This window comes from Periplaneta americana, chromosome 9, assembly GCF_040183065.1.
Source record: "Periplaneta americana isolate PAMFEO1 chromosome 9, P.americana_PAMFEO1_priV1, whole genome shotgun sequence".
Taxonomy (NCBI): domain Eukaryota; kingdom Metazoa; phylum Arthropoda; class Insecta; order Blattodea; family Blattidae; genus Periplaneta; species Periplaneta americana.
In genome coordinates this window covers 83,568,724-83,581,056 of record NC_091125.1, presented here as the reverse complement: position 1 = coordinate 83,581,056, position 12,333 = coordinate 83,568,724, and positions in this window count along the sequence as shown.

Genomic DNA, 12,333 nt, shown 5'->3' with positions numbered 1-12,333 from the left:
TGGGTAAATGAGTATGCAAGTGGGTAAATGAGTATACAAATGGGTAAATGAGTATGCAAGTAGGGTAAATGAGTACACAAGTGGGTAAATGAGTATACAAGTAGGGTAAATGAGTATACAATTGGGTAAATGAGTATACAATTGGGTAAATTAGTATACAATTGGGTAAATGAGTATGCAAGTGGGTAAATGAGTATACAAGTAGGGTAAATGAGTATGCAAGTGGGTAAATTAGTATACAAATGGGTAAATGAGTATGCAAGTAGATAAATGAGTATACAAGTGGGTAAATGAGTATTCAAGTAGGTAAATTAGTATACAAGTGGGTAAATGAGTATGTAAGTAGATAAATGAGTATACAAGTGGGTATATGATTATGCAATTGGGTAAATGAGTGTGCAAGAGAATAAATGTGTAAGCAAATAAATAAGTTAAGAAATAATTAAATCAGTTAATGAACTAAATGGCAATAAATAAATAAGTGAACAATTAAATGAACGAACAAAAGTACGAATAAGTAAATAAATGTAAGCAAATACATAGGTAAATAAATAATTAAGTAAATAAGCACTGTAGTTGCGTAGGTGGGGAAATTATAAGAAAAAATAAGTATATAATTAAACTAATGCTTCTTTTCCTTGACAACATAGTCTTAATAGGAAGATTTTGACTTTGTATTTTGTTGGGTCCTTTACTGAACATAAATGTAATGAAGATGGTTTGGGTAATTTAAATACGAAGACAAATTAATTTACAAAATTTGTGTGAGACTATGTAGACAACAGATGACCGTTGAAGTTATACTTCACTACGAATTTTGAATATTCGAACATTATGGGTGCTATGCATAGACATTTCGCTAGCCTCGCTACGAGCGTGCTATCCTAGCCCCGACTTTTTCAGAGGAGGGACGAATTATTCATATCGCTAACATTGGTTTAGGAATATGAAAAACGTTAGTTTCGCTGATCATCCACCGGAAGCCCGCGCTAAGAATGTCTATGAATACGGCCTTATAGATTTAAAAAAAAACTCATAAGGACAAGACGTTCTAAATAAAGAAGATGCTTTTACTTTGCTGAATATATCGGTTATAGATGAAGAACGTCAATGGATATATTATTAAATATTTAGAAGCAAAGCAGACCATTACATTTCTGTTTTTCCATTAAGAAAAGGCCGTTATTTTCGTTTTGTTTCATCTCTAAGTTTGCAGATGGTGTTAAACAATGACGCAAAATCCTAAGAGCTGTAAAATTGTGATATGAAATGTGCTGGTTCTGAAATGAAAAGCAATGCTTGGAGCGATATCGAGGGAAAAGAAGAGAGACGGAGAGAAACAGACGTACAAGAACAGAGACAGGTGTGCTTATAGACTTGAAATACAACTGGTATTATTTTCGCATGAAAGTTGTACATTTCCATTAGATGAATCTTTATATCATTGTAAAAATTAAGTATGAAATATGAAAGTCTTGAAGCGTTAAGGTAATATAACACGAAACAATAAGACGCACAATGCAGTACGCAATACAACCAAAAAGACAAGAGCGCAAAAAAATTACATAATGTAAAATGTAATACAATGCACACAGAACACAAGATGAGACGATATACAGCATACGATAAGACAATGCATGGAACAAAACAACATAACTAATATTACAATACGAAATAACGTTCACAGCAGAAAATTGTATGCATTTGAAAACAGTTAAGCTTCAGGCCTACTTACAAAAATGTAAGACAAAATAACGTACAACAAAATGCAAGAAAATACACAAGACAAAACAGCATACAACACGACGAAAAATATAAGATGAACTAGTTTACAACGGATATGGAAATGCACATGACAAAACAGCGAAAGAACAATTTTAACAAAATAACGTGCATTAAAATACTAGACAATGCACAAGATAAAACAGTGCACACACAAAGAAAAATAGTATGTGTTCAAAAATAATGCAATCTTAGAAAGAAATACACGTGACTTATAAATGTGCTGCTGAAAATGTTCACCATTGTGCATTTCACACAAATTTACATGACGAAACATGTTTACAAATACCCTCTACAATGTTTCAATTTAGTAATTTGTCCACACAGCGTTGAATATTGCCCTCGAAGGTTTTTATTGTGTGAGAATGACCTGAACATCCAGCGTCCTTGAGTTATTCCCAAAATAGGAGATCTGGGAGAGTTACATAAAGTCTGGAGATCATGTCGGTCACAAATATTTTGAAATGAAGCGTCCTGTAAACATTCTTCCAAGGTTATCCATTGTTGCCCTGGCAATATGAGTTGTTGCACTTTGCTCTTGAAACCGCCTATTAATGTCTTACTCCGATAATGTGGGAGCAGATTAATAAAATTGTTCCTCGTTTGTAATGTAATACTCATTGTTAACCGTTTCGTGAAAGAAAGTTATGAAAATTTTTCGCCGTGACAGTGAGCATCATATTTTCTGCGATTGCAAAGACTTCTCATGCAACAAAGGAGAAAACAGCAAACAAACTTTCTTATTTCAATGTGATGAGCAGAGACCGGAACTTTGGCAGAATGCCTTTTTAAATGTGTTAAATCTAGCTTCATTTTGAAAGTAAATCTGTACGAATTATACCTTCGTGATTGAAAAGTCAAAGTTTTATGTTGCACTTTTCTGTCTTTTTTAATATAAATGCCTAATTTACAAAATAAATACTTTTTTGCTTTATTTGATTATTTATCTACTATTTACTCATTTATTATTAAAAATTGCCTACAGGTAAGTGACTTCACCGAATGTATATTATTGTCTTTGTGAGTTCATATTCTCTTTGCAACAATGAGTGTTTCCGTGCAAAAATGTATAACAGTAAGCATTTTAATTATCGCTTGTGTTTATTTGACAAAACAATAATGAGTGCGGGTCTAACGGGTTTTTAACGGTTATTTTTCTTTTAATTTTCATTGCGACGTTGTTGTAGCTAGCTAAATATTTCATATTGCAGCGTACCAGTACAACCAAACACAAAAATGCACTTTCCAAGGCTACTGGGAAGGAGATTTCTTTGCTTCCAACAGTAATTGCAACATCGAGTCGAAAATCTCAATTTGCATTCGACTTATGTAAAGCTTTTCTTGCTGCCGAAATCCCTTTGTGGAAAATGCAAGGTTGTGGATCTAGTGCAAAGTTTTTGTAATTGCATTTTATTGCGTATTCTAGCTATTTTTTATGCCTTTTTGCCTGCCTATTTTAGGTATTTGTGATGCCTTTTTTACCTGCCTATTTTAATGATTTATAATGCCTAAACTTCCGGTCTCTGGTGATGAGTAATTCAAGTGCAGTGTGAAAATCTAGATCAGGCGTTCTCAACCTGTGCTCTTTTAATGATATTTGGTGCTCTTGTCATGAGAGCACGAACGCTTCTGAAGTCCTTTTTCAATTCAAAATTTGTTGTACTAGCCGGAACAACTAGTGTTCCTATCCATCCATTATACTACTTAAGCAACCTAGCAGGCTTTCCCGTATTTAATACTGTATAATTCCTTTTAATCCTGTGTGGACTTAATCAGAAAAATCAAGATTATTCAAGACAATAAATAGCTGCTAGTAAGGAACTTCAATTGATAGATCTCCTGTCTTCCTTAGCGCTGAAATATTTGTTTTGAAAGGAAAAATGAAATTCATAATTTATGGGAAGCAGGAGATACAAAGAGATTCCAAATACTGTGAAGTGTTTCTTTCGCAAATGTGCAGCCATGGTCGGGATGACCTACCTATGCGAAAGAAAAGAAAAAAAAACTTTCTCACTTATGAAATACCTCCATAACAAAGCGAGATCACGATTAATTTATTGATTCTTATGTAAGAAGCTTATCCTTGGACATCATTGAAATTTTGAATAAAATTCAAGTTCAAAGAACCCATTACCACGGTAATTGTTTTTGAAAAGCCTATATTATTTGTTATTAAATTCAATTATGTGTCCATATATAAACAGTCTCGCTCATTTAGTATTACACATGGGTGGTGCTCACTATCTTAAAAAGGTTGAGAGCCCTGATCTAGATGTTTTGCTATTGTCAAATGTAAGTCTTGTGTTGTTTTAGCTGGATGCGTCGTACCAGTGTCATAACACAATAATTCAATATACAGTTATCTAGTGTCATGTCGAGAAATATTCCAATGTATGTACTTTAAAGAGGCTGTTGAAATACTATAAGCACATGAAACAGTCATATATATGTGGAGACGAAATATTTCGAATGAATAATATTGCAGCGTTCTGAACGAGCAGAAACTGAGCTGTGATGGAGCGTGGTGTATGCCGTGCATGTTTAATTACGTGAAACATCCTTTGCTGGGACTGCCGGCATAAAGGAAGAACTGGACAGCGGAACTCCGGGCGCTTCCAGTTACAAAGACTTGGCGTTGTAATTCATGGTAACTTTGTGCGGCAAAAATGGAAAGGAAAAAACTGAAATTCAGATAATTAGCGCTGAAAATTATAGAAAAATGCTTAGAGAGCATATATGTATTCGTATTATATAATATGCAATGGACAGAGCCATGAGAAAATTCCACAAACTATTTCATTCTACATGCCTCATTCAAAATTCACTAGTCTTCCTTCATTATGTTACATTCGCACAAGATTTTTATTAACATTTCTCTACCTTCATAATTCGTTTTTCTATTCATATTCGAGTGTAATAATGTAAGTCCTCCGAGCCAGACACGAACTGGACTATTGCACGGAGGAGGGACCCGAAGGTTTACACTACAGCCTGAGGCTTATTGTGCTTACCACTCCTATTCTGTGAATGATTGGGTAGCCGAACGACCGCGCTCTTGTACAAGTACAACATTCTGACCGTGATCTGAACTCGAACTATGGAATGGATGATGATGATGATGATGATGATATGTGAATTACTAATGACAAAATGAGTCTGAAGTCCAACGCCGAAAGTTACCCAGCAATTCTGCTTCAATTGGTTGAGGGAAAACCCTGGAAAAAACCCCACCAGGTAACTTGTCCCAACCAGGATTCGAACCCGGGCCCGCTTGTTTCACGGCCAGACGCGCTGACCGTTACTCCACAGCGATGGACAAGGAGAATGGCTACAGTGTACTATTTGGATAATTCTTTACACTCTTCTTCATTTCAAATACTACTTTTAAAGCATTTTGAAAAGTATTATCTTTAATGTTTACTTGAAGAAATAAAAAACCACAATTCTAATTATGTAATGTTTTCTTAAAAGAACGAGAATGTTAGTAGGAGGGAAAATAATTTTGAGATTTTCTAGAGTTATGTTAAGCTTCGATTGTGAACAGATAGGCTATAGATGTGAATATTCTGCCAATTTTAAAGATTTTACAACACTTTAAAGTGAACACTAGTGTATGAATCTATAATATGAATTAATTAAATTATTTAAATTTTAAGTACCCTCATTATTTTGCATAGAGTGTTAGAAGTATTGCTTTTAAATTTTACACAGCAATTAATTAATTAGTTATAAGTTAACATTATTCATTATAAAGCACACAAAGATAATATTAATGTCGTAAGATTAAAAAAATAATTTATAAATTGAAAGTACGATATAATGAATACTGTGTAGAATATAGTTTTATGGTTTCATGGTTGTTTGTTTTATAATTTTGTTGTTGATTTTCGAAGTCTCTTGGTTGGAACTTCCAGACTTTCGTACTTGTACTTTACATGCTTTTGTATTTTATAATTTTATATTTGACTACGTTAGTACTATAAAGTCTTAATTACAGTCACAGTCTAGTTGAAATATATACAGAAGAGTTATATAATAGGCCTATAGTCTAATAGTACAACTCAAAGTTTTAGTATCAATACTTAATACAATACAAATACTGGTATTCATGAAGCGTTGCCGAACGTCATGAATTCACCTACAGAATAGAAGGCGTGAGAAATTTGGTATATCTTTAATTTTGCCCTAAATAATCATATGTTTTGAGTTTCATTTTTTATATTCATAGGAAAGCTATTAAAAATTTTTACTGCCATATAACGCACTCCTTTTTGATAGCATGATAGACTTACCGATGGAGTATGAAATTCATTTTGACTCGTATTTATGCCATGAACTGTTGAATTAGTTACAAAGTTTTCACGATTACATACGAGAAAGATTATTAATGAAAAAATATAGTGACAAACCATGGACATTATTTGTAGTTTTTTGAAAATGGTCCCACACGATTCCCTAGATTTGGTACCCACTTTTATTCTAATCACTCTTCTTATTATTAGGAATATACTGTTACTATCTGTGGAATTTCCCCAGAATATTATTCCAAAACTCATTACCGAGTGGAAGCATCTAACAGCAAAACATGCTGAATTTAGTTTAGAGGTAATTTATTTAATATGATTTTTCCAATTAACACATTATCTATTTGTAAGCCAAGATTACATGATAGAGCCAAAACAGATCTGAAAAAGTCTTATTCATGTTGGACGATGATGATATTCAATGTTTTCCGTTTTATTATTCTCATCATTGTTATCATTTTGGACGAACTAATTTATCTGTGAAATACATTTAAAATATCCACGCTTATAGATATTAGTTGTCTACATATAGACTGCTGATATAACAATAACAATTTATTATCGAAGCTAAACTTCTACAATACCAAGATAGGCCTCTGTTTGAACTATCTGTTTCAAGTGAACGCTTTTACTGTCTGTCCCTATTAACTCTTTTTGAAATGTTATCGTATTTCAGTGATTTTATATTTTTATTACCATTACCTGCATTTTTGATGTCATCTCAATTAACACAATATGAGGATGTTATTACGCATTTATATTTCATTCATCAATGCTGTTACTGCATTGACCTCTGTAAACTTTAAATCTGAGATCAATTTCAAAGAGGACAGGAGTATTGTGTCACGAACTTCTCTCTACCTGTTTGATGGTTTGGCTTTGTATAATGCACGGAACATTGTTATTGTTAGTTTTTGTTGTTTTCCGAAAAAAGAAGAGGTGTTCATCCGCATGTATTGTGAGTCTCTTTCATAATTTGGCACGTGTGAATCGATTTTGACGGAACAACATTAGCCTAACGACCAAAGCATTGGCTTTCAAGTAGGAGGCACGATTTTAAATTCCAGCCATTCGAAGTGGCACAAGTCGTGTACAAATATGATATATTTTTCGGAATACTGTATTTTCCTTTCTAACGTTTCACTACCTTCTCCGTTTACTGTTATTCTCAACATGGAGTAAGTGGATGAAGTTATGTTGTTACTGTCCACTGTCATTTTTTTTACTTGGTTTATTTTAAGACGCTTTGTCAACTGCGATGGTTATCTCGAGTCTGTATGAAATGAAGGTAATAATGCGAAATGAGTCCAGATTCCAGCGCCGAAATGGATTGAGGGAAAGTCCCGGAAAAAACCTGAATCAGGTAACTTGTTCCAAGCGAGGTTTGAACCCGTGCCCGCTCTTTTCACGTACAGACATGCTAACTGTTACTCCACAGCGGTGAACTACACTATGATATGTACACTCGTATGATAGCATTCGTAACAATTAGCCATTAAAGAGGAATAACCATGAGTTTGGTCCATTGAATCTTAGAATAAGTCATATACTGTCGACTTTGATAAAGTTTAGTGCGGAATTGTGAATGAGAAATCATATTACAATGACAATAATAGAAGTGGAATATGGAAGTAGAAAAATATTAAGTTACACGCAATCTTTGCGTCCTCACATGGAGTCTTGATGCTATATGATTAGCCATGTGAGCTTCAAGCCAATTGCTTAATGATCTTACTTCGAAGTTGGCGTCCCAGTGAAGTCAATTTAAAGAATCGGAAGAAAAATCTATAAACACGAAAAATACGTCGTATTCATTACGTCTGTCGCAACAATTCAGTTGTTTCCTATTTTGCGAATAATATTTTAGCTTTTAATTTAGTTCCTTCAACTCTTGTTCCGAAGAAATAAAATTGATGAATGTGTTAATTTAATATGAATATAAAGATAAACTTTCTGAATTGCACACAGCATACTAAATCTTGAACCTTACATCCCCTAAGTCTGTCTTTCGAAGTGCTCGGTACGGCATGTACTCATCAACGTAACGGCACGGCAAAGATGTCCCTCCCTCGGGTAACGTGACTCTTCAGAAAACGCTAGTTCTTTCACTTTACGGCTCTCAACTGTAAAAGAACTTGGTTTAATACGGACATCGTCATCTCACGACACTCTGGTTTTGAGAGGAGAAAATGATTTCGTTGCAGGTTTTAATTAACCTGTAATGAGTAAGTATTTAAATATAATCGTGTGTACACACCTCCTCTCTCATCCGGGCTGGGGACCGGCAATGGCGGAGTTGCTACAGCTATTTCTATACATTATATAGGCCTACATGACTTACATCTACAGCTGATATGTACTGTACATATTCTTATAACAATATTTTACAGGTTTTTATTTGAATTTACATTAATTTACAATTATACACAATCCATATCCCTATCATTGCTGTCATCATCGCTTGGTCCAAAATTAAGTAATTATTATTTCGTCAATGGCATCATCCATTCGGAATTATCTTTTTAATCGTAGGTACTACTTCCTGAACAAGACAGAATTCTTCGATTGTATCCCGAATGACAAGTTGATCGAAGTCATCCACTTCAACTTTACACAAATCCTAATTCTGGAATGAAATAATGTTTTGCAGAACTATAACAAAATAACAACTTACAACAGTAATTCATTATGTCACTCACAGTACACACACACTATTGTACATAATTATTATAGCAATAATTTCTTATCATTACATATCTATTCTTTCCTGGAGTGGTGTGAGGTTTATTCGGTTGTATTTCAATATTATTCTTAATTCTCTTCACGGAACTAATACTTTTGTCAGAGTATTTAGCTGCTTTCTCATATTCCTTATCAAGAGGTTCCAGCAAACATTTGTTTAATTTTTCCTCATCGCAACACTTATATTTGCGATAATTTCTCTTTCTCCGCTGTGGATAACAGCGTTACTTTTTCTCCGCGGTGGTGTGATTTCACCATAATTACTACCCTGTGATTACTGTTCCATGTTAACACTACTGGTACGCAGTGAAGGAAATAGCGCAATGTTTCTTGACAAGAGATTATGATGCGGAGCATGCGCAAACAACTCAATTGGCTCCACCCACGTTACGCGCTTCCTTCCCTCTGCCCCTCTGTCCCCGCTAAGAAAGTTCAAGATAACTTGCAATAACAGTACTGTTGTTGATTTTATGAAACGTCCTATGTGACAGTACAGAGCATATTTCTTCAGGAGGGAGAAAAAAGTAATTAAATATAAATAGGCCTGCACCGATTCTCGATGATGTCATCATATTAACCAACGTTTTCTACCGAATTATCTAATATTCTTATGTAGACCTATTGATATTTAATTACTTTGTTCTTACTATGCTCTGTCTGTCGCATAGGAGGTTTAATAAAATCAACGACGATACATTACTTAAAATCCCAAAATGTAAGATACCAGACTTCTGTTATACGGTTAAAGTAAATATGTGTAAAGTGAAACCTCTTTTTGTGGACATCTCTTAAAGACGGCCACAGTCACCGAGGTACTTCAGGCGCTAGCACTCTTATCTTCACCTTTGGAGCTGAGGTCGGGCGTGGGTTTGATATGCCCTCGTGGGCTAGCTAGTTGGGTCCCCCCCCCCCAGATTTTACAAACTATGAAGCGAATGTCAGGTAATCACATGGTGAATCCTCGGCCCCATTTCGCCAAATAAAGTCTCACTATAATCAATTCCATCGACGCTATATAACCTAGTAGTTGATACAGCGTCGTTAAATAACCGACTAAAAACATAAGAGTCCATGGTCAAAATACAAACATATGAATACTGCAATTTCGTTTTCGTATATATATAAACATTATTATTATTATTATTATTATTATTATTACTATTATTGTTATTATTACTATTATTATTATTACTATTATTATTATTATTATTGTTATTATTCTGTCGTTGGACAGTTAACTCAATATCGTCTTCATCATCGTACAAGCTATGAAAGCTCTTCACTGTTCAATTAATAAAATACCATCGTGCTCCAATTGTACAAATCACACATTGTTATAATCCTCATGTAATTCTATAACTTATCTAAATATCGAAGTCTTGGTCTTCTCAGTGGCCTGCGCCCATGTGAAAGTTCTTTCAAATCTCTCTTAATTATGTTTCCTTCTGGGTCTACATGTCCAACTTCCAGGCTTTCAAAGATTTTTGTAATTACTGTATGTTAGGTACTCTATAGAGATTGTAAAATTCTTTAAGGTTTATCTTCACCATTCTAAACTGACTGGGTCAGATACTGCACTAAATATTTTTCTAGAAAAATTGTATTTAAAGATTTTCAGTTTCCGTTTATCTCCTTTTATCTGTCCCAGTTTCAGAGGTATATATATATATATATATATATATATATATATATATATATATATATATATATGAATAATCAGCGACTTCTATTTGGTTGGTGCAAAAGTGTATAGCCTCCTTTTCGCTGTGACAAAAGTTTTTGAGATGAATGGAAGACAGCAATTAATCGGTAATACGCGTATATTCCCTTCCATAATCTCTCTGCCAACGCTGGGGTAGTTTTTCGTTTCCGTGTCTGAAGAAATCTGCTGGTTTTGAGTTAAGGAAGCCTTTAAAACTAAGTTTGTAAAGTATCTTTGTTATCAAAGGAGTTCCCTTGGAGACCATTGAATAGGAACGGAAAAGGTGGAAATTTGAGGGCCAGAACTGAAGAATATGGAGGATGTGGAGTCACTTCCCAAATAATGTCCTTGATAGCTACTTTCGTCATGTTAGCGGAGTATTGGCTTGCATTATCATGTTGCAGCAGCACTTGATGCAGTTTTCTCGGTGAATTTTCTTACATTGCGGCATCTAAGTTGTTGGAAATAAATATCAGCAGTTATGGTTACATTCCTGGAAAGCAATTCATAGTACACGACGCCTTGTTTATCCCCGAAACGCATTGCATCATTTTCTGTGGATGGACCCTAACTTTTGTACGGGCTGTTATGTATTGAAAAGATAGAACCATTTTTTTGCAATGCTTTCTCCGATGGCATTCTTTCCGTATACTGCACGAATGTTTCGTGTCGTCTCCGCTGCCTTTGTTCCTCTTTTAAACTCAAACAGAAGAATGAATCAGGAAAAATTGAAATCAAACACCTAGAAGCTCCGGACCTCCACCCAACAGAAGAATATGTGGGAAATCTTCGCTTTTTTCTCCACTTGACGTTCCAACTTCTTTAACCCACAACTAGCAGAAGGTTTTGAAATCCGAAAAATTCAAGTCATATTACAGGCACAACCAAATTACTAATGTTGAGTGGAATTTGTGATTCATCTTTAGATACTAAATCGAAACCTGCACTCTTTGTCTAAATTAGTATTAAATTGTGGTCATAAATAGTTTACACTACACCGATATAAAAAAATCTTAATTTTAAACAATTTCATGGTATTCACAATTAAAATTTTAACACAAATTGCTATTATTTTTTCGGAAACCTTTCTGCACAGGAACAAAATATTGTTATAACATTTTTGATCGTCAATATGAGAATGAATGTCGAACGTTCACCTGCACTTTGTATAAATCACGCATCCTGAAGGGACGTTGGTTGTAAATTCCGTTACAATTCTTTATACAATTCCGTTATTCATTTATTTTTCCGGACGCATCGCGTTGTTATTCACTCATCGTAGACTTTACGTTGGTCGACCAGTCAGCAAGAGTGAGGTTAGGGATGTTGCTGACTCCGCAGTAACGGCAATTAGTTGAGAGTGCGCACCCACGTCACATCCGGTTCCATCCCCAGTCATCCCCTCCCTCATCAGTTCCGCTAAATGAAAGAAATTGAAGACGGCAACTCCCCTAGATGTTGCGGGTTCCGATACTAATTTGTTTTCCTTCTTTTACTCGCGCATACGTCACATCCAATCCACCGCCTTCTTCCGATAACAGCTTCTTCTACCGCTTCTTTCCGGTTCGCTTGGAAAATATGTTCCCTGCACCTGTACTAGGAGAAGAGAGAGCTGAAATTGCAGGAAGGGAGTTACGTCATGTCCGGGTTGCAAATTTATTTCAGTTGCATTTAAGGTGGTCGTAAAGCATTTTTTTCCCCCGACTTACAATTTCTTGGATTCGATTTTATTCCAATACGGGTGTCAATGCGGAACGAAGTTTAGAAGACTCGGAGTTTTATTACTTCCCGAATGTTCTTTCG